The sequence below is a fragment of the Vulpes vulpes genome, chromosome 13 (assembly GCF_048418805.1).
Source record: "Vulpes vulpes isolate BD-2025 chromosome 13, VulVul3, whole genome shotgun sequence".
Lineage (NCBI taxonomy): Eukaryota > Metazoa > Chordata > Mammalia > Carnivora > Canidae > Vulpes > Vulpes vulpes.
The window spans coordinates 122,719,546-122,740,414 of NC_132792.1; the positions used below are offsets into that span (position 1 = coordinate 122,719,546).

General features: G+C 47.4%; 2 long non-coding RNA genes and 1 pseudogene across 2 annotated transcripts; 2 read left to right on the plus strand and 1 right to left on the minus strand.

Annotated features, from left to right (window-relative positions):
* Positions 1-888: 888 nt before the first annotated feature.
* On the plus strand, positions 889-989 carry LOC112923590 (U6 spliceosomal RNA; annotated as a pseudogene).
* A 287-nt stretch (positions 990-1,276) lies between these two features.
* On the minus strand, positions 1,277-9,668 carry LOC112923457 (uncharacterized). The gene is made up of 5 exons (XR_011996314.1): positions 8,066-9,668; positions 6,569-7,619; positions 5,471-5,540; positions 5,359-5,382; positions 1,277-2,359 (listed from the first exon to the last, which is right to left on the minus strand). It is a non-coding gene; the product is annotated as an uncharacterized lncRNA (long non-coding RNA).
* A 16-nt stretch (positions 9,669-9,684) lies between these two features.
* Positions 9,685-12,759, plus strand: LOC140594977 (uncharacterized). The gene is made up of 2 exons (XR_011996313.1): positions 9,685-10,048; positions 10,612-12,759. It is a non-coding gene; the product is annotated as an uncharacterized lncRNA (long non-coding RNA).
* Positions 12,760-20,869: the final 8,110 nt, after the last annotated feature.

The window sequence follows — 20,869 nt, forward strand, 5'->3', positions numbered from 1 at the left end:
TGGAGAGAATGGGTTGCTTTCTTCTTCTTCCAGCTCCTGGAAGCTACAGGCATCCATTGGTTTATGGCAACATTCACTCTAATCTCTGCTTCCCTGGTTGCACTGCCTTCTCCTCTTCTGTCTGCTTTGCCTGTGTCTTGTGCGGATGCTCAGGATCACATCTAGGGGCCACTTGGGCCATCTCTCTATCTCAAGATCCTTACCTTGATCACATCAGTGAGGTTCCCTTTTGCCACACAAGGTAATATATCCGCAGGTTCTAGGAATGAGGACATGGTTATCTTTTTGGGAGGGTGGGGGCGGGAAAGGTAGTCAGTTGATCACACCACCCCTGTCTGAATCCCTGGGTCTCCAAGCATAAGCTCAATTAACATCTCGATTGAGTTTCTCTTTACTTTCCTTCAAGAAAGCAGAGTAACTACTCTCTTCTTTCTTTAGGAGAGAGAAAAATGGGCAAAATGATGGAAGAAAACTTTTACTGAGCCCCTACCATGTGCTCATTAATTTACAGATGCTCTTCATGATAAGAAAAGCTCTTGTCACCATTTTATAGATGAGTCACAGAGGCTCATAGAGGCCAAGTAAGTTTCCATGGCCTCCCAGCAAGTAAGTTGTAGAGACAGAGTGGGAACATGGATCTATCTGGTCTCAAAGCCCATGTCCTGTCTACCCACCAATGTTCCTCAAATTCCATTAATACTGACACCTTATAAAGGAAAGGCAATTCTCACGGAACCCCATTGGAAAAACAACAGACTTAAAAAGACTATAAGTCTTAGTCCATGAAAACATGAATTTATGCATTCTCAAATTCTCCCCAAATCCCAGGGACACATGTGTGAGAAGCTCTAGGAGAATCATGGCATCCCCATCTTGAGAACTCCACTTGTGTTCGCTTCGGCAGCACATATACTAAAATCAGAACGATACAGAGAAGATTAGCATGGCCCCTGCTCAAGGAGAACTCCACTATAAGGATCCTAATATTAAGAAGACCCAGGACAGCTGCATTTCAACCATGTCACTTTGCTGCTTAGGAAAGGCTTTAAGGAAACAAAGCATTTACTACTGATAAGATGTTAACCCTAGCAGTCTCTTGGTATTATGGGTGTTAAGTTAATGATTTTCATCACAGAGATGCTTGTGGAATTTCAGTCACAAGGAAGTAAGTGGCTGTGGCATATCCTGAGCTTAACCTAAATGAAAGTTTACCTAGATGTCCCATGGAAGCTTTGTAGATTAGAAATGTCAAAAAAAAAAAAAAAAAAAAAGAAATGTCACCGTTGTTTTGGCACGCGCTAACAGCTATGGTAATATTGAAGCCTACTGCTTATCACACTATTATTGATTACAATTCCTCATGTGCCAGGCACTGCTCTAAGCACTTCACATGAATTAACAAGTTTAATACTCATGAAAATCTTGTGGGGCAGGTCATATTCTTCTCGGCCTTTTACAAATGGTAAAACTAAGACACAGAAAGGTTAGGTAATTTCTTTTTTCTTTTTTTTTTCTTTTTTTAGACTGTATTTATTTATTCATGAGAGACACACAGAGAGAGAGAGAGAGACAGGCAGAGACACAGGCAGAGGGAGAAGCAGGCTCCATGCAGGGAGCCCAACAAGGGACTCTATCCCCGGTCTCCAGGATCAGGCCCTGGACCAAAGGGGGCTAAAACCGCTGAGCCACTCGGGCTCCCCAGGTTAGGTAATTTCTTAAAGTCATTCTGCAAGTAAATGGTACAGAAGAGAATGAAACACAAGTCATCTAATTATAGATGCAATATTTTTCTTTTTTAAAAGATTTTATTTATTTTTGAGAGAGAGAGAAAAAGCATGAACTAAGGAGGGGGTAGAGGGAGAGAGAGAAGCACACTCCTCGTGCAGCAGGGAGGCCGACGCAGAGCTGGATACCAAGACCCTGAGATCACCACCTGAATGGAAGGCGATGCTTAACCAACTGAGCCACCCAGGCACCCCAGATGCCATCTTTTAAAATAACTGAGAACTAAGATGCTCACTGTGCCTAATTTCCTGGGCCCTGGCCTGAGCTATGGAGTGTTACACGGAGCATAAGCAGAAGCACTGCCCCTGTCCCCATCCTCCCTCATCCATGGCAGTTTTGCCATTTCAGGCTCTTCCTTGAGATCTTCTGTTCACTGTTCACCGTCCATCCAGTCCCCCAAGGACACAGCCAAAGGTGAAAGGACATTATCTTTGCATTGGCCACTAGAAATTCCAATCCACTTTACTGAACACCTGTTCCGAATAGCTTCTAAGGTAAAGGGAAAAGGGGAACATCACCTTCTCCCACACTGTCTCCACTTTGTCCCTCAGGATACTCTTCTGGGACCTTTTTCCTGGAGAAATATTGAGGTTAGAGAAGAGGCATCACGTGACTGGTCTGGATTTTCCCAGGAACAGATGGACCTCCAGTTCCAAGAGACCCCTTGAGTTCTTAAACATTTATTCACTTTTCATGACCCATTATGTGTTCTTACAACTGATCATTAAATCTTGTGTATGGCAGTGGGATCCAGTTCCAGGTGAAAGATTACTTACCTGTACATAACCACACTAAGTTATGATACTTTCTCACACTCCTAAAGATCTCATCTTCTCTTTCTTTTTTTTTTTTTTTATTTTTAATTTTTTTTTATTTATTTTTATTTTTTTTTTTAATTTTTATTTATTTATGATAGTCACAGAGAGAGAGAGAGAGGCAGAGATATAGGCAGAGGGAGAAGCAGGCTCCATGCACCGGGAGCCTGATGTGGGATTCGATCCCGGGTCTCCAGGATCGCGCCCTGGGCCAAAGGCAAGCGCCAAACCCCTGCGCCACCCAGGGATCCCCTCATCTTCTCTTTCTAAAATTCAGTCCTAGGGAGGAGAGTCAAATCCCACTTCCAAATGTGCCAGAACTCATTCTACCCAAAGAAATGAACTTGGTTTGTTTTATTCTTTGTGTTTCTGGGAGGGATAGGCTGGTTCCCCATCTGACTAAAGAATCTGATCACGCGAGGTTGGAAATGCTTTCTCTGGGAAGATATTGACAGTCCTCAAAAGGTCCCATCAACAACAGAAGCTGTGCAAGTGTCTTGATACTTGAGAAGCAAAAGAGAAGCAACACACTGTGGAAAATTAGAATAATATAGACATTCTCCATAAAGTAACTTTCTAAGGTTCTCAAACTATACCTCACTTACTCCGAGGTGAGCATATCCATATCGGTTCCAAAACAAAGGAATATTTATCGTTTTTTTAAATCACTGATTTCCAGTTATACTCTTGAGACTCCAAACTTGAGACTCCATGATCAAGCCCGTCTAAGAATTTGACAGCAGCCACAGACATGTTGACTCTGTCCCTAGACCTCAACTTTTGGTCTTTGGACTCAACCTCAACATTTGGACGCCTGCAAGCAGAAAGAGATATTCCCAAATGAGGAAGTCAACAAAAGATCCATGTTCACATTATCCACTCCTTTCCCATTCCTACATTTGTAGGGCCTTTCTCTGAGATCCTATCAACCTATTTAATCAGCTTCTCTAAACTGTAAGTTCTTCAGAGGAAATAAAAATCAGTCTTTCCAATGCTTTGTTATTCTTTATTTCTCTGGGTCAGTGCTTATGGACAATCCACATGGCTGACCAACAGAGTGAGCCGCCAACTAGCCTTGAATTGGATAGGAATTCTAAATTTGCCTCCTGGTTCCTTTGGAAAATGCTAATTCTTATTTTATTACTTAGTGTGGCTTTTGTTGAGAGGTCAGGTCTTCTTGAGGGGCAAATGATCAAGAAATCTGGTGGAAGCTTTCCCATCTTAGGAATCTAGGTGAAAGAAAACCATGCATCATACAGCTCCAGGGAGGTGTTTCTCCTCTGATCATGGCTGGTCTCAGTTTGCCCTGTCTCTCCAAGATCCTAGCAGCCCTTTTGCAGAATACCTAAGTGTTATGCATGTTTGTCATTCTGGTTACCCAGCTTTTAAATGACCTTCCCATTTTGGGGAGCCCCAGAACAGAGAGAAGGCAGGACTCTTCTCCCTACTTTAGAAGCCAAAGAAGAGTGCCTGGGTGGCTCAGTTGGCTAAGCGTCTACCTTCAGCTCAGGTCATGATCTCAGTGTCCTGGGATTGAGTGCCATGTCAGGCTCCTTGCTCAGTGAAGAGTTCACTTCTCTCTCTTCCTCTGTGCTTCCCCCTAACTTGTGCTGTCTCTCTCTCTAATTAATTTTTTTAAAAAAGAAGAAGCCAAACAGGTAGAATTTGTTCCAGCAACTAGGAAACTATCATATCTTCTGGGCTCAACTAGTCAGAGGCCCCATCTAGGACATGATGTGGTGGATCTGAGTGCCTAGCAGCATGGCAGTCAGTGTCTGAGGCAGCAGAGCCCAGCAGCACTGTGACAAGTGTCCAGCAGTGACAGCACCAGTGGCAGATCCTAAGCTGATCATCCTATGTGAAGATCTTGGCTATGCCTTGCCTCCTGTGATTTTATTCATTTCCAATCACCTGGTTCTCTAGCCCTCCCACCAATTCTGCAAGCTGTACAGTACTCTTCCAATAAATTCATCTTCCACCCAGGTCAACTAGAAGAGATTTTTCTAGATTGCAACCAAGAATTTTGACTGGTAGGCCAACCTTTCCTTCGTGGACATGTGATCCAGTAACAACTGAGGATGGCAGGCTGGATTGGGCCAATTCCTGCACTAGAGTTGACCCTCTCACTGTGTGTAAACTGCTTAATTTTCTCTCAAATCTGAAGGAGCTCGTATACTCCAAGGACAGAACCTTAACAGGCAAGTGGTAGGGGACCCCAAGAACACTGGGACAAATGACTTGTGTGGGAGGAGACATCCAGTGGTTTCTCTGCAGAGAGTTGGATATATTCATTAAGAACAAGTGAAAAGAGGGGATCCCTGGGTGGCTCAGTGGCTTAGCGCCTGCCTTTGGCCCAGGGCATGATCCTGGAGTCCCGGGATTGAGTCCCATGTCGGCCTCCCTGCATGGAGGGTGCTTCTCCCTCTGCCTATGTCTCTCTCTGCCTCTCCCTTTCCCTCTCTCTCTCTCTCTCTCTCTGTGTGTCTCTCATGAATAAATAAATAAAATCTTTTTTTAAAAAGTGAAAAGAATCTTAGATATTGATTCTTCTTTAAAAAATAGTTTCTCAAAAAAAAAAATAGTTTCTCATCCCAGATAAAGAAATAATTCATGTTCATCTTGAAAGATATGGGGAAAATAAACATAGAAGAAACTGAATTGCCTGTCATTCTACCAGCCACCAATAGCTACAAGTGAAATTTTGGCATGTTTTTTTTTAATATTTCTTCTATGGAAACTCCTCCATAGTTATACTCACCCTTGTCCATTGCCTGCTTGAATTCTGAAAAGAGCAGAAACATTTCCATTACATGCTGATGCCTATCTCTTTCTATATCCCCAGGCACTAAGTATAAGACCGTAAACTCTACCTTTTGGTGAAGGGAACATTTCTCAAAGTGTGTCCCATGGAATACTTACTCCTTCATTTGTCATCAGCTCCTGTAGATAGAATATAAAAGGAGTTTTCCTTAATCAGAAAAATTGGGGAAACACTGAGATACTGAAATACTGAGAAAAAGTGTTTCTTTGTGGCATGAATTTCCAGAGGTCTGAACACATCAGACTCTCAAAGACAGCAGCATTTTTTTGAGCATATTGGGCCACAGAAATCCCCTTTGAAAATACTTTTCTCTGGACCAGTGTTCTAGGGAGTGCTGACCCAGAAAACTTAGAACTTCGTATCGTTTTACCTTCTTCCCACTTCATTAGTGAAGACCCAGTTAGCGTCAGTAGGGGAAAAGGAGATTATATCTCAAATATATATAAATGAAATTTGGAAACTAGGAATGGGACCTAACAAGTAATTTCCTTTGCTGATTTATTTACCTGTAAGAACACGTCCAAGGGAGTGAGGTTTACAGATAAACATCAGATGTTTGTCTGTAAACCTCACGATTCATGCCCGAGAGAACTAAGACCAGAGCAATGCTAAACTCTAAGGGAAATTTTACTGTCTGGGGAAATTTCACTGCATAATGGCTTGAGCCGCGTTTAGGTAGAAAATCCAATGAACTTACTAGAAGGCTGCATTGCCAGACTAAGGAGACTAACTTCATGTTACTGGAATAAAGTGTGGTGGACACAAGAAACTTTGGCCAGATGTCCTGTTCTTGCCCCATCACTTTCCCCAGCTATATACTGTCTGGCCAGACTCCATGTGGAATCTGCTAGGGAATCTGGGGCTTTGGCCTCAGAATAAGAATGAAAAACTGCTTCCTCCATTAAGCCAACAAGTCTGAATGCCCATTTGACAGATGCAGAAACTGAGCTTTAAGGAAATTTTTAAAAGCCTTGAAAGTGAGTGGTGGCACACTTTACCTGCCTCCTTGGGGTCTGCTCTGTGAACCCGCACCAAAACCCAGCTGCAAGACTCCCACAACACTCCTGAGCTTGGTGTCTGTCATTTTTGTCATTTTCCTAAACTAAGTGTTTAGGAAAGTCTGGGAATTACCAGAGTTCGAAAGTACCTTCTTTCTGTGAAGGAGCCTACAGGATATTCTAAGGCAACTTCCTGATTCTCTGCCTGAGACGTTTGTCGAGCTTCTGTTCGGTGAGCTGTTTGGTTAGCAGACCCCCATCGCTGAGTAGGACAGCAAGAGTTCCGGGTGACCCTCCAGAGGAAAGCAGAATCTGAGAATGTCAGAGCTGGAAAGGACCTTAGTGATCATTCCCGCAGCCCAGCCCCCTCTATTTACAGCTCCAAAACCACGAAGCCTGAAACCCACCCAGAATCCTGAGACTGAATGTCCTTTCCCCTTCTTCTATTTGTGTGCAATTTTCCCATGGCATCCGGCCAGAGCATCTACATCAGGAACGTCTAGAGGATTTACGAGGCCACGCGATCCTCTGGCTTTCTATGCAGACCTAAACAGGAAACCCACACAAGGAAATGCTCTTTCTATTTGCAGGCCGAATTCCCAGGATGCTTTCACCAGAGTGCCCTGGCTGGAACAAAACAAGGCCCTGGCCTTAGATCTGGAGGCAGAGGTGCCCTCCCCACCCCCTCCTCCAGGCCTGAGCTAGCTGATTTCATGAGAACAAGACTTACTCCCCTTAGACCTTGACTTCAGGTTGCTCCATTGGTCTAGATACCAAATAGGGGTGAGTCCAGAGACACCCATCCCTCCAATCTCTGAGTTCAAGACTTGGCTTCTTCGCACCTGCGTGACATCAATTAACCTGGGGAAGGTAGCCGCCCCCGGCTCACCCCCTCCCATCTTCCTGCCCAATGCACTCAGCCTCCAGAAAATGCCTTGGGGCTGAAAAACTATGCACAGTTCCCAGCCCAGGGTCAGCCAGATGCTCCTGGGTCCCTCTGAGTCATCCTGGCCCCTGACGGTGGCCACTCGATCTGACCCAGCTCTGCTCTCCTTTGCTGCAGCCCCAATCTGGTGTTCTATCAAACCTCCTCTCACCAGGTCATCAGTCCATCTGCCCTCGTGTCCAGCCATTCCAGCCCAGGATGGCATTTGTCATTCTTTTCAACTCTCTGTGGAAGATCTGGAACTTCCGAGGCTGCTGCTCAGGGGTGGACAGGAAGGAAGTGTGTGTGGCTGGCTGGCAGAGAACAGCACACGGGTGACCCTGCTCCCCCTCCCCAGGCATCCTCTGGCTGACACTAAAAATAGACTCCGTTCTCCTTGGTTGCCCCTTTATCCCCAGGGGAGAGGAGACACAGGCTTCTGGTGAGCCTGAGGGCTGACTGTCTTTCAGGAATTACCAGATGTTGGGGAAGGATAATGTGTCACTTCCTCTAACAAATAGTCTGGGCATCTGTGCATTTCCTTCTGAGCCAGCTCTTTAGGGGAATGTGATGCAGTGATGCTGAAGGACAGACCACTCTGGCCTCCACTCTCAGGGGTACTGGGGAAGGTGCTCTCCAAACCCTTTGGTTCCAATCTTCCATTAAGAAACTGTTTCTGGCGGGGGGGCTGCCTAGGAGGCTCCCTCGGTGAAGCATCTACCTTCAGCTCAGCTGATGATCTCAGGGTCTTGGGATTGAGCCACACGTGGGGCTCTGTGCTCCATGTGGTGTCTGGTTGTCTGTCTCTGCCCGTTTCCCTATTTGCATGCTCTCTCGTTCTCTCTGTCTCTCAAATCTTTACTGAAAAAAAAAAAAAAATGCAAGGGCTCTGGAAACAAGATAAAGGCACTAAGGGAAAAAGACAAGTAGCCAAGAACCCTAGGAGTGGACTTGGAGTCATCAGATCGTCCATCTGTTCCCCCAAACCAGTGGTCTCAGTGGGACAGGCATGAGCCACCTCATGGGGGAGCTTGCCCCACCACCCCAGCGAGCCTGATTGAATCTGAAACTCTGGGGATGAAGCTCAGCACCTTTCGTTTGAGCCTTTCAGATGGTTCTGATGGGACATTGAGTTTGAGAATCTCTGACCCTGGATAGATGCACATTAGGGATTTCTCAGAAGCCAAGAGAAAAAGAGATAGTTACCCAAGAAAATGCTTTAGCAACCCCGCAGAGGTGGGACTTACAGGGGAGGCTATCTTGGCAAGAGAAAGGTCCTAGAAATAGAAATGAAGTGACATCAAAGGAAACAAAGAAGTGGCAATATCTTTCTTTGCTTATACTGCGCTAATTTGTAGCACTTCCAGAAGATGGTTTAATCACCTAGAGTATATTCATAGAATATTCTTCAGATTAAATACAGTGTACAATGTGGGCCCAATTATGTAAAATATATGTGTGTATCAGTCGATATATAGGAAAGATATTGGAAAATTATGTATGAAAATGTTAACAGCCATCATTCCCCAGTGATGAAGGATAGATACTTTTTCTTCCATCCCTTAAGTTTTTCTATGTACCCCCCAACTTTTCCAAAATAAATAGGTATTTTTATGACCATTTTTTTTTTGTCAACAAAGTAAGGAACTTGTTGGGTCAAAACAGTCCTTTAAACAAATTTGTATGGCCCTCTGCAGAGGCTAGCTCTCCAAGAATTTGTCACATGCATAATTAGCACCACCTGTTACGCTTGTGCTAAAACCGGGCTTGAAGAGCCACACATGGGGGGGAGGGGGCTTTGAAACTCATGGGCTCCAGTTCAGACCCACACAGCAGGGAGATACCTCCCTCCCCGCCCCTGCAGCACCTGCTGCCTTGGCTGTCCGGCACCCAGAAGGCACAGTACTGGGGTGCTGGGTCTAGGGTGCTGGGTCTGGGGTGCTGGGTCTTGGTGCTGGGTCCTGGGTCTGGGTCCTGGGCCTGGGGTGCTGGGCCTGGGATGCTGGGTCTGGGATGCTGGGTGCTGGGTCTAGGGTGCTGGGTCTGGGTGCTCGGCCTGGAGTGCTAGGTCTCAGGTGCTGGGCGTCCTCAGCATCCATCTGCAGGGCCGCTGTCCCTCCCACAGGGCCTCTCAGTTTTTACATGGTTTTTACACCCCGATTTCCAGTCAGCCAGGGATAAGCTGGAGGCAAACACAAAGCAAAAACAAAAACACTGAAAGAGCCCTTAAAAGCCTAGAAAGGAAGAAAGGACAATGGAACGTGATGTAAGAGCCGCTGAACAGCCAGTGACTCAGCGCTTCTGCATCAACACCAGCTGCAGCCCACGGTGGCAGCGGCGGTGGCGGCTCACAGAGCAGCCACACACACACCCACACCCACACCCACCCACACACACACACACACACACATTCACACTCACACACACGCTGTGCAAACAGCCCACCGCTTGGAGCCAGCAAGAATGCCAGCCCTTGCAGAGCGCAGCAGACAGGACCCAAAGAGCTCTGCAGCTGCCACCCTGGCAGGATGTCGGAGGGTGTCTGTTGCACGTTAATTCGGCCTTCTGTTAGCATCTTTTATCCAGACTCCATTCCTAAGCAGCTGGATGCATGTCCCTGGGGGCAGAGTCAGCAAACTGGAGTCAGTACCTGCTGGCAAGCACGGCTCGTCTCCTGCCTCGGACCCATCCCAGGGTGAATTTGGTCAGTGTGGTCTGTCCCAGGGCTGCCTTCTGCCGGAGGCCGGGCTCGGAGGTGGGGGGGGTGGGGGGCGGGGGGGGGAGGTGGGGGGGGTGGGGGGCGGGGGGGGAGGTGGGGGGGTGGGGGGCGGGGGGGGGAGGTGGGGGGGTGGGGGCGGGGGGGGGGAGGTGGGGGGTGGTGCGTCTTCATTCCCCACCCTTTGAGTCAGGCAGACTACATACAGATGGGAGTGGGAATGTGTCCCATGGAATTTTGACTCAGGCAGTGACTCCATCTGCAAACGTATCATCTTATTAAAAGTTGCATTTTTATACTCGGCCTTTACCACAATTCGGAGTCGGTTGAAGGAGCCCCTCCCACGGAGGCGGTTGGGGCTGCCCTGCTCCTCCCAGATGGCTGCGCTGCCACAGGGCCCGCCCGAGGAACACTGCCCGGAGGCCCGCGGTGCTGGAGGCCGGCGCTCCCAGCCAGCCCAGACCCACGGTGCGCCAGCACCACTCTCCAGATTCCATCCAAAAGCAGCTTTATTTTTTGTCACCCATGCTCTCTCAAAATTTATTCCACAGGGAAAGCTCTCTCCTGCCATTCAGTTAAGAACCCCATGAACTCCAGAATTTTTCTGCTGCTCTGAGGTATGAGATCATTGTATGGATGGACGTTCAGATCACAAAACACAGTCTTGTTGCAGGAATTGGGTGTCTGGGCCAAATATCCAGCATATCGACATTGTAATATTCATTCTGAGGTGGGGCTTCACAGCATTTCCTGTGCCTACAAGGTGGGTAGGAGCAGGGGTCAGGGCATGGCTTGGACCTTATCAGGCTCCCTAGGGACATGGCAATAGTCGGATGACTCTTTCCTGGGTCTGCTTGTTTGTTTTTAGTTTCATTTAGGCACTTGATGCCATCCTCAGGCTGTTGGGTTGTCGGCTGCTCCCCCTGCACAGATTCTCCTCATCCTCCCACCTCTCAGGTTAAGTCTTCTTCTTTTTTTCTTTTTTTTAAGATTCTATTTATTTATTTGACACAGAGAGAGAGAGAGAGAAAAAAAAAGAGAGAGAGAGGAAGAGAACAAGCAGGAGGAGCAGCAGAGGCCAAAGGAGAAGCAGACTCACTGCTGAGCGGGGAGCCCGATGCAGGACTTGATCCCAGGACCCCAGGATCAGGACCTGAGCTGAAGACAGATGCTCAACCACTGAGCCACCGAGGTGCCCCTCTCAGGCCAACTCTTGGATCAAATTTAGAATGTCGGCTAGCCTGCTCCCTTCATCCTGAGGCCCACCTAAGTGGGTCCCTGCTCTCTGCGGGGTGTAGCTCTGGCTCAAACAAAGCCCTGCCCTCCCTTTTCTCCACCTCTTCCCACTCTCAAGGCTGCTGCTGGAGCTTGTTTTTTTTTTTTTTTTTCTCTCTCTCTCTTCCTCCTGTTTTATTATTTATTATTTATTTATTTATTTATTTATTTTGTATATTTTTTTCATTGGAGTTCAATTTGCCAACATATAGCATGACACCCTGTGCTCATCCCATCAAGTGCCCCCCTCAGTGCCTGTCTCCCAGTCACCCCATCCCCCTGCCCACCTCCCTTTCCACTACCCCTTGTTCGTTTCCCAGATTAGCTTTCTGAGCTATTCCCCAAACTCAGGTCTCAGAGAGGATGTTCTCTTGCAAGACTTGAGGGGAAGGAGGTGACAGCCCCGGCCCCACCTTGCTTAGGGAGGCCAGTGAAGACAGGACTTTCCTGATAAATCCCTCTCTCCTTTCTCTTGATCCTCCTACATCCTTTCATGGGTGACAGTTTCTAAGGGCCATGAAAATCAATTTCTGGACATTTCCTTCAAAAATCTGTGTGTGGAGGTGCCTAGGGGGCTCAGGCGGTGAAGTGTCTGCTTTCATCTCAGGTCATGATCTCAGGATCCTGGGATCCAGTCCCATATCAGCTCTTTACTCAGTGGGAGCCTGCTTCCCTCTCCATCTGTTTCTCCTCCTACTTGTGCTCTCTCTGTGTGTCAAATAAATAAATAAAATCTAAAAAAAAAAGAAGATCTACATGTGGTCTGTGTGACAAATACACATGCCTCAAATGAATATACTATTCAGCCAGCCACCTGTGTGGGGCACATAAGAGTCACCGTCTCTAAAATAGGAGTAAACTATCCATCCCCAGGAAGCCTCCAAGGATGCCAGTCTGAGTACATGGCCCTTACATGAAAGCAGTGTTCACCTTCACCTACTAATGGTGTTATGAACCCTCTTTGCTTTCAGCTTCTTATAATGTTAAGATCAGAAACTTTTATCATATCCCATAGAGGATAGAAAACCTCTCCATATTTTTAAATTTCCATTTTTTAATATAAGCTACAGTTTGTAATTCTTAATACTCAACAGCAAGTATCATGACACCATAAAAAAAAAAATACTATCTGACCTCCTCATCTCCTAAATGTGTCAGGTTTTGGACAAGACCAGAGGAGAAGCTCTGGTGACAAGCATATCTGTCAGTGGTGTGTAGGAGTCTGTATCTGTTCCCAGCTCCCAAGTTTTGGAATCTCATTTTGGTAGCTTGAAATCGGCTGTGGTGAGAATATTTCCACCATGGAATTGAGCAAATGCTGCAAGTTAGAGCTTTACCCCCTTCCCCACCCAAAGCTGATTATTAAACACTCACCAACATACCACTACATGCGATTATAATGCAATAAATTTTACTGCTATATACGGCCTGTATCTGGAGGCTACACATGACATGGCTGGAAGATAAGGCTCCGGGTAGAGCTGTGATAAAGAAGAGAGCAGAAGAACGAAGGCTTCCCTTCACAGAGGAATAGCCCTGGGAGTGGCCCCAGAGATGTGCCCAAGGGCAGCACAATAGGATTCTCAGGGCCTGAGGAAGCACCTGCTTTCTGGGAAGAGTAATTTCCTACAGTTGGGGGAGCAGGGTGGGGGGGGGGTGTCCTCGGAGTGGGAACACGGGCTGGGATGGCTGGAGTGGCCCCTGTAGGTGGGCGGTCTTGGATTTTGCTCATCTGGCTTGACATCTTACCCTGGGGTGGTGAGGATGGGCCAAACTTGGAGCATAAGGCCAGGGCTGGTGAGTGCTCCAGGCTCAGTATGTGGGAGGCCAGGTCCCGAGAGTCCCTGGAGGGGCCGCAGGTACAGAGGAAAGCCTGTCACTGAACAGCAACATGGCCTACGACAGTGACCCAGTGAATGAGCAGTTTGGCAGTGCTGGGGGTTCCTAAAGGAGCATTAACATGCTGGCGGGAGGGGGAGGGAGGGTGGATCAGAGCCCTTCAGGCCTACACCCGCAGGGCCCATCGGAGAATCCATCTGTTGCCCTGGTTCTACACAGTAGAAAATACACAGCAGATCTGCTCCCTTTTCTCTATTTCTGCAGATTTGGGTTTCTCCTTGGACGTACTATCTTTACAGAAACTAGGTCTGATTGGATTTTTTTATGTCATTTGATGTCATAACTTTCTAATACTGTTTGAGAGTCTCCATTACATGAGAAATTAAGCCAAACTTGCCTTTCTTCAAAATGTTTAAATCTCCACGTAGGTCCCCTTGGCCTGATTTTCTTTTGCCCTCTGGGGCACAGGATTGCTGACAATGACACCGTCTCCCTTGTGGCAGAGACAGGAAGACAGTAATGTCACAGGGCCGTGGATCTAATCCTGAGGAGGGTCACACATCATGCGGGGGGGGGAGAAGTTGCCCAATGCTAGCCTCGTTTGCTTTTTCAGTCTCAGCTAAGGAGAGCAGAGACAGAGGGAAGGGGAGAGGCCCTTCTAATGGAAAGATAAGCGTTTGTACTTGAATGTTGGGTACACAGCCGCTCCAGCAGGGAGTAGTGATAAATTATACATTTTGACATCTGAATCTTAAAAAGAAGTGAAGCCCAAAGCTGTTCTGAGGACAGAATGGGCAGAACAGAGCAACACCTTCAACCCATCTGAGCATCGTTCGGCTTTAACGGGTAATCACTCCAGATCTGGAGGTAACAGGGCTTCCAGCAACCACTAGAATGTTCATAGCCTCAGTGCCTCCTCTGACTTCCCCTGGAGTCTCACTCAGAGGTCCCGGGCCCCAATCTGCTCTGCTGGGGCTGGTGAGGACCTGATGATTCTACTAAGCAGGCTTACATCCCTCTGAGCTTAGTTAAAGTGGGTGGGCACGCCTGGGGGGCTTGGGTGGTTGCGAGTTTGCGGTCTCTTGATTTCAGCTCAGCCCATGATCTCAGGGTCCTGGGATGGAGCCCCACGTCCAGCTCCCCACTCAACAGGGAGATTGCTTGAGATTCTCTCCCTCTCTCTCTCTCTCTCTCTCTCCCCCCCCCCCCCCGGCCCCTCCTCCCACTCGCACACACACTCTCTCAAATAAATAAATAAACCTTAAAATATTAAAATAAAATGGGTGAAGACGCCCCAGATTGTCATGTGTGTTGCTGTACTGCCATCTAATGGTGAGGTGCATTAAGACACAAATGTCACCCAGTCCAGGGACCACTGACTACTCCCAAATGTTTTTCCATGGCAAATAGTTATAATGTATCTCTCCATCTCCCCAGACAAGTCACCAAATGGCTCCCAGAGGTCACAGAAAAGAAAGTAATGAAATCTCTAGTTGCACCATCTGAGAAAAGGTAGTGTGAGCATCAGTGAGGACAGAAAGATTTCTAAAACATTCCCCAAGTGTGCAAGGTAAGAAAGGACTGCTCTTTTAAGAAAGGTGTTGTTGAAACTTTCCTCTACATGAGACTCTAGGAACAACAGGAGGATCTTCCCAGTACAGTATGTGTATAATGAGTTATTATCTTATAGAACGGAGGATAAAAATTTCAACCATAGCCCCAAACAGAAACTCACTGCTCTAAAAATAAAGTCCTACTGCACAAATCAAGTTCCATTGCTATATAAGAAAACAATAACATATAACTGACCCTTTGCCCTCTGCTCCAGCTAGTCAAGATTTTAGATTATTCGTTTTCCTCCCAGTGCTAAATGTTGGAAGCCGAGCTTGTTTGGGGGAAATTTACTGAGCAATGAAAACAGAGATTGCCCCCACCTTCCCCGCACTCTCCTCTGTTTCCAAACACACAGGACACACATATCAGGGATTTTTCCACTTCCTGAGCCATTCCATTAGTGTCACTGATAACTCAACTCTAAATCACATCAGAAGTTAGCTGGAACCCCAAGAACTCCCGGATGCTGCAGAACCCCCAGGACTCCACGGGGGCGGGGGGCAGTTGGCATAGATTGTTGACAACCGGACACTCAATAAGCTTGAGTGGAACCGAGTGCCATGGGAACAGAAAGCATGATGGGTAGGTAGAATTAGGATCCCCTGAAACATGCTTCGAATACCAATTATGCTGTGCACTGTTGAGAAATACCGTTAGCAAACTTACAATGTAGAAATGCAAATTGCAAGTTGACTGCTAGGCATGGAAGTGGGTCACCATTAGACCAGAGAAAATACCTTTGGGTTGAGATCCACATTGATGTGTCCCTTCCCAAACAGTGCCACTCCCCAGCTGTTGGAGCACAGAGCCCCAGAAAGGTGTGCTGCTCTGTGGGCCTAGGTTATAAGCATACCTAGAAGCATAGAACTGTGCAAAAGTACCCACATCTCCTCCTCTCCTGTCTTTCTTTCACCCTAGCACACAGATAGGATAAAACTACCAGACCTATCTTCTAAATCACTGGTTTTCTTTTTCTTTTAGGATTTATTTATTTATTTGAGAGAGAGAGAACATGTACAAGTGTACATGAGCAGGAGGGGCAGAGGGAGAGGGAGAGAATTTCAAGCAGACCCCTCGCTGAGTGAGGAGCTCAGTGTGGGGCTGGATCTCACAGCCCTGAGATAATGACCTGAGCTGAAACCAAGAGTCAGTTGCTTAATCGACTGTACCACCCAGGCATTCCTAAATCTGTCATTTTCTAAATGTTGATCCCAACAAGCAGCAGCAGCAGCAACTTTACCTAGGAACTTACTAGAAATGCAAATTCTGCAGCCTGACACTCTTCCTACTGAATACACAACTCTGGCAGGTGGGTAGAGAAGTCAGTGTTTTAACAAATATTCCAGGTGATTCTGATGCAGATGTGAGCTTGAGAACCAGCGCATGAAGGATGCAGTTTGCTGGTTACCAGATGGCAGATGAGGTTGTGACCAAGTCTGGTGAGAACCTGAAGCTCTAGAATCAACACCTCGGCCCTGTGCTCCCAGCTCCCTCTGTGTCAAGCAACGTGTCATCCTGGCCCCTGAGCACCCCAGCAGCTCTGGGCTGGTCTCTCCCCCTCCTGAGCCTGCTTTGTTCTTGATGCGAACCGGTGCAAAGCTACCAGAGCCGCTCTAAGTAATCCAGTGGAGTAGAGCAGAGAGGTCCCTGGGGATGCCCTATCTCCTTATTTTGTTTCTTAATCTTCAGCATCAGTGGTTCACTTCCAGGTCCAGCAAGAATGGTTGGCAAGCACAACTGTTAGGTGGGAGAACTGGCCCGGAACACGGAGATCTCGCTGTGCTCAGAGCAAACAGCTCGGACCCACTCACCGCTGGGGTGCGGAGACAGCAACAGGCCCAGCACCACCCGGGAAGAGGACCGAAAGGGACTGATTTGAGGGGTTTGTGTTTTTTTCCAATGAAGTTCCAGAAATGTCTAAATGATCCGTAAAACCCTGCATTCTCACCAACTAGAATGAACAACTGTTAACACTGTGCCAGATGAAAAGGCTGGTCTGCGGGGCTGTAAAGTGACTGCAGGCAGTCTGGGAGAACACAGAGCAGCTGGAACAGGGCAAAGCAAGGAAGTTTTTCCAAAAAATCATTTTTAACAAAGGACATCCTCATTCTTTTATCAGAAAACATCTCCGACTATGAGGTTTCCACACAGCTACTAATAATAACTTGTGAATTTGCCTAGCTGGAGGCTGGAGAGTTGGGATTTATGAATACCAAAGGGCAGAGAAAGAGCTGAAGAGGAAGCCAGCTCTTTTCCTTGGGAATAAACACAACATGCTTTTGAACAACCCTCCCCTTCCCTCCAGAGAGAGCAGGAAAGAGATCAGGCTAGGCAGAGAAAAATCAGGCTATAGATCATGAAAGTGGAATGCTTTTCCATCCCCGTTTATGGAGTCAGAGCCGGATGCAGGAAGCCCCAACAGGAGAGAACCACCACCAAGGACATTCCCCTCCCTGGCTGACCTTGAACTATGTTTGGCGCCACCCATCAAAGCCCGGGAGGCAGTAAGAATATGGGCTGAAGTCACTAGTGCTGGCTCCCAGGGTGGGGAAGGGGTGGGGGTGTCAAGGCTAGAGGGCTGGTTACCAAAGAGGACAAAGTCCAGCAGGGCAGGGCTGGCAGAGGAGCAGGTAGGAGGGGCTGTCACCCTTGCTCTGACTCAGTTTCCCAGCAACATTTAGAACCCCCGAAATGAAATCATCTGTAGCACTGAGGACCTGCCTTCTGTTCTTGGATAAATTCAATCCTCCTCAAAGGAAAAAATAAATGCGTAATAAAATATTCATCTTCCACTTAACCTCGCCTGAGAACCTCATCCTTGCTGAGAGAAACCCATTTCCCCTGCAGGTAGAACAAAGACGGTGCGAGGCAAGGGAGGCCTTCGGTCTGTGCAAGAAGGTGGGGGTGCCTAGACCACATACCCACTCGGTGCCTCCCTTTTGTGTCCCTTTTGGTAAAATGAATATATTCATTGGTGAATTTATTTTTTAAAAGATTTTATTTATTTATTCATGAGACACACAGAATGAGAGGCAGAGACATAGGCAGAGGGAGAAGCAGGCTCCCTGTGGGGAGCCCAATGTGGGACTCGATCCCCAGACTCGGGATCACACCCTGAGCCAAAGGCAGACGCTCAACCACTGAGCCACCCAGCCATCCCTCGTTGGTGAATTTAATAAAGTTAAGCATGCAGCTCAGCTGGGCAGCCTCAGCAAGCCTTCCTGCACCCAACATCCTCCCCCAGCAGGTGCACAGCTGTGTTTCTATCAGCCGGCACCCCACTTCTCAGAGAAACACTACATGCTGTCATGGTCACGGACTTTATGATGACCACCAGCTCCACCACCCACCACACACACACTGGTTGTGCTCCTTCGCGGATCCCTCAGAACCTCCTTAGAGGCAGTGGAAACCTGTTCGCTGCTGCCAGAGCACAGTGCCGAGGAAGCCTGCAGAAGTATTCAGGCCCATTAAAAACCAATAACAAGAAATGGGTTTTTCACCTGGTTTCCCATGGAAAAAAATAATATGGGGGAGGGAGAGGAGCACTTAGAATACACGTGTGGGTGGATGTGCGAGTGTTGTTCTCATGCCGATTAGAAATTCAGCCAATAAACATTCTTGGTACCTACTGCATGCACAGCTCTGTGCTTTCCAATGACAAATGTGAGTGAGACACAAGTCCCTGACTTCCAGGAGCTCACAATCTAGAAAAGAAAAATCACACATAAAAACTAGAAAATCGGGCAACCCCGATGGCCCAGGGGTTTGGCGTCACCTTCAGCCCGGGGTATGATCCTGGAGACCTAGGATCGAGTCCCATGTCAGGCTCCCTGCATGGAGCCTGCTTCTCCCTCTGCCTGTGTCTCTGCCTCTGTGTGTGTGTGTGTGTGTGTCTGTCATGAATAAATAAATAAAATCTTTAAAAAAATAAAAACTAGAAAATCATATGCTAAGTTGTATAATAAAGGCTCATTCATCTATTCAACAAAGATTTATTGTGTACGATGTGCCAGCCTTAAGTATGAACAAATAATTTTGAGAACACAGGGGCCAAATCTAACTACCATTCCTCTTTCGAGCAGGAAAGATGCAACAGGAGAGCCGCCACACACACTCTTTGAGGATAGGGTCCTTCTTTTTGCACAACCATCTCACCTGGTGTGTGCCCGCAAACATCCAATAAATACTGCTCTTCAAGGTTGGATTTCCTGTCCTCCTATTCACTAAACAATTTCCACCCGATCTTTCTTTGCCACTCACTCATCTATTCGATAAACACTTAGTGAGCACCTATCGTATGCTGTGAACAGGGGAAGGGAGCTCAGTGTGGGGAGCAAGCAATTCACTGAACACCATGTGGCCGATTCTAGAACACGGAATCCCTGTGAAGGCTGCAGAGGGAAGTCCATCACCAGCCTGAGGCTGGAGGGAAGGCTTTCTGGAGGGAAGTCTGAACTGAGTCTCAGAGGACATGTGAAAATAAAATCAAGTTGCGTGTGTCTGAGGGACAGCTGGGGAAAGACCAGAGAGATGCAGCGTGCGCATGGAGACCACCACCCGATCCAGCATCTTAAGCCTGGTGATTCCAAAATCTTGACCTTGCCGCTATTGTTTGGAGTCCAGTGAGCTTCCAGGAGCCAACCCCTTTCTTGAGAGGATGGTGTAGCAGCTAGAATGCCAGCTTCTTAAGTCAGAGTGGCTGATGGGCCATGTGGCTTTGGAATCCGGACATATGCAGAGGGATGCTGAGTGAGCGTGAAATTGGAGCAAGTTGCAAAGCCAGTGATCTTGTCATCAACTTAGGGCAGCTGCGGGCTCTGTCTAGCTCCCACCTCTCTCCCCTCCCTGCAGAGCCAAGCTCTGAGCCCTCAGCATCCATAGCCCTCAGTCCACCCTAGTCTGGATGCCACCCCACCCTCCCTGCACCTACCTCCGCAGAGGCCACCAGTCCCCCTGGTTCCTGGCATCTCTGCAGCCTCTGACCGTAGACCTGCTCTCCAGCTTCTGTGTCCGTTCAGCGCTTCTTCCTGCTTTCCCTCCTATGAATCTGGCAGCTACGGCCCACGTCCCTCTGCATCCTCCTTTTCCTCTGCCAATCCCACATCTAATCACTTCCCTCTCCCAGTTCTCTCTCCAGGTGAGATCACAGATTCAGATGCCATTGATGTGCTCTAAAAATCCCCTAATCCCCATCCATGGCTCAAATGGCCTCTTCTTTTTTCAATGTGGTAAAATACATTTTAACATAAATTTACCCTCAGAATCCTTTTGGGTCTTCTTTTAAGCGTACAGCTCAGTGGCACAAAGCACATTCACACTGTTGTGGAACCATCCCCACATCTATCTCCAGAACTCATTTGTCTCACAAACCTGAAACTCTGTAACTGTTGAACATTTCCCCATCGCTGCCCTCCCAGCCCCTGGCAACCGCTGTTCTCCTTTCTGTCTCTGTAAGTTGGCAGGCTCTAGACACCTCATATAAGTGGAATCACAGTGTTTGTCCTCTTGTGACTTATCTCACTCAGCATGATGTCAAGGTTCACGTATGTTGTAACAGGCGTCAGATCTCCTTCCTGTATCTTTTCTTTAAAAATTTTATTTATTTATTCATGAGACCCACAGAGAGAGAGGCAGAGACGTAGACAGAGGGAGAAGCAGGCTCCCCACAAGGAGCCTGATGCAGGACTCCATCCCAGGACCCCAGGATCACGACGTGAGCACTGGCAGACGCTCAACCACTGAGCCACACAGGCACCCCAGATTTCCTTCCTTTTTAAGGATGAATTGTATACATATACAAATAGACTTCCTACATTTGGTTGATCTGTTCATCTGCCAATGGATATTTGTGTTCCTTCTACTTCTTGGCTATTTGAATAATCCACTAACATGGGTGTACAAATATCTTTTTGAGACCCTGTTTTCAATTCCTTGGAATATATACCCACAAGTGGAACCACTGGATCGTATAATAATTCCATTTTCAATTTTTGGAGAAACTGCCATACTGTCCTCCACCATTTTACATTCCCAACAACAGCACACAAGGAACTCAACCTCTCCCCATCCTTGCCAAAA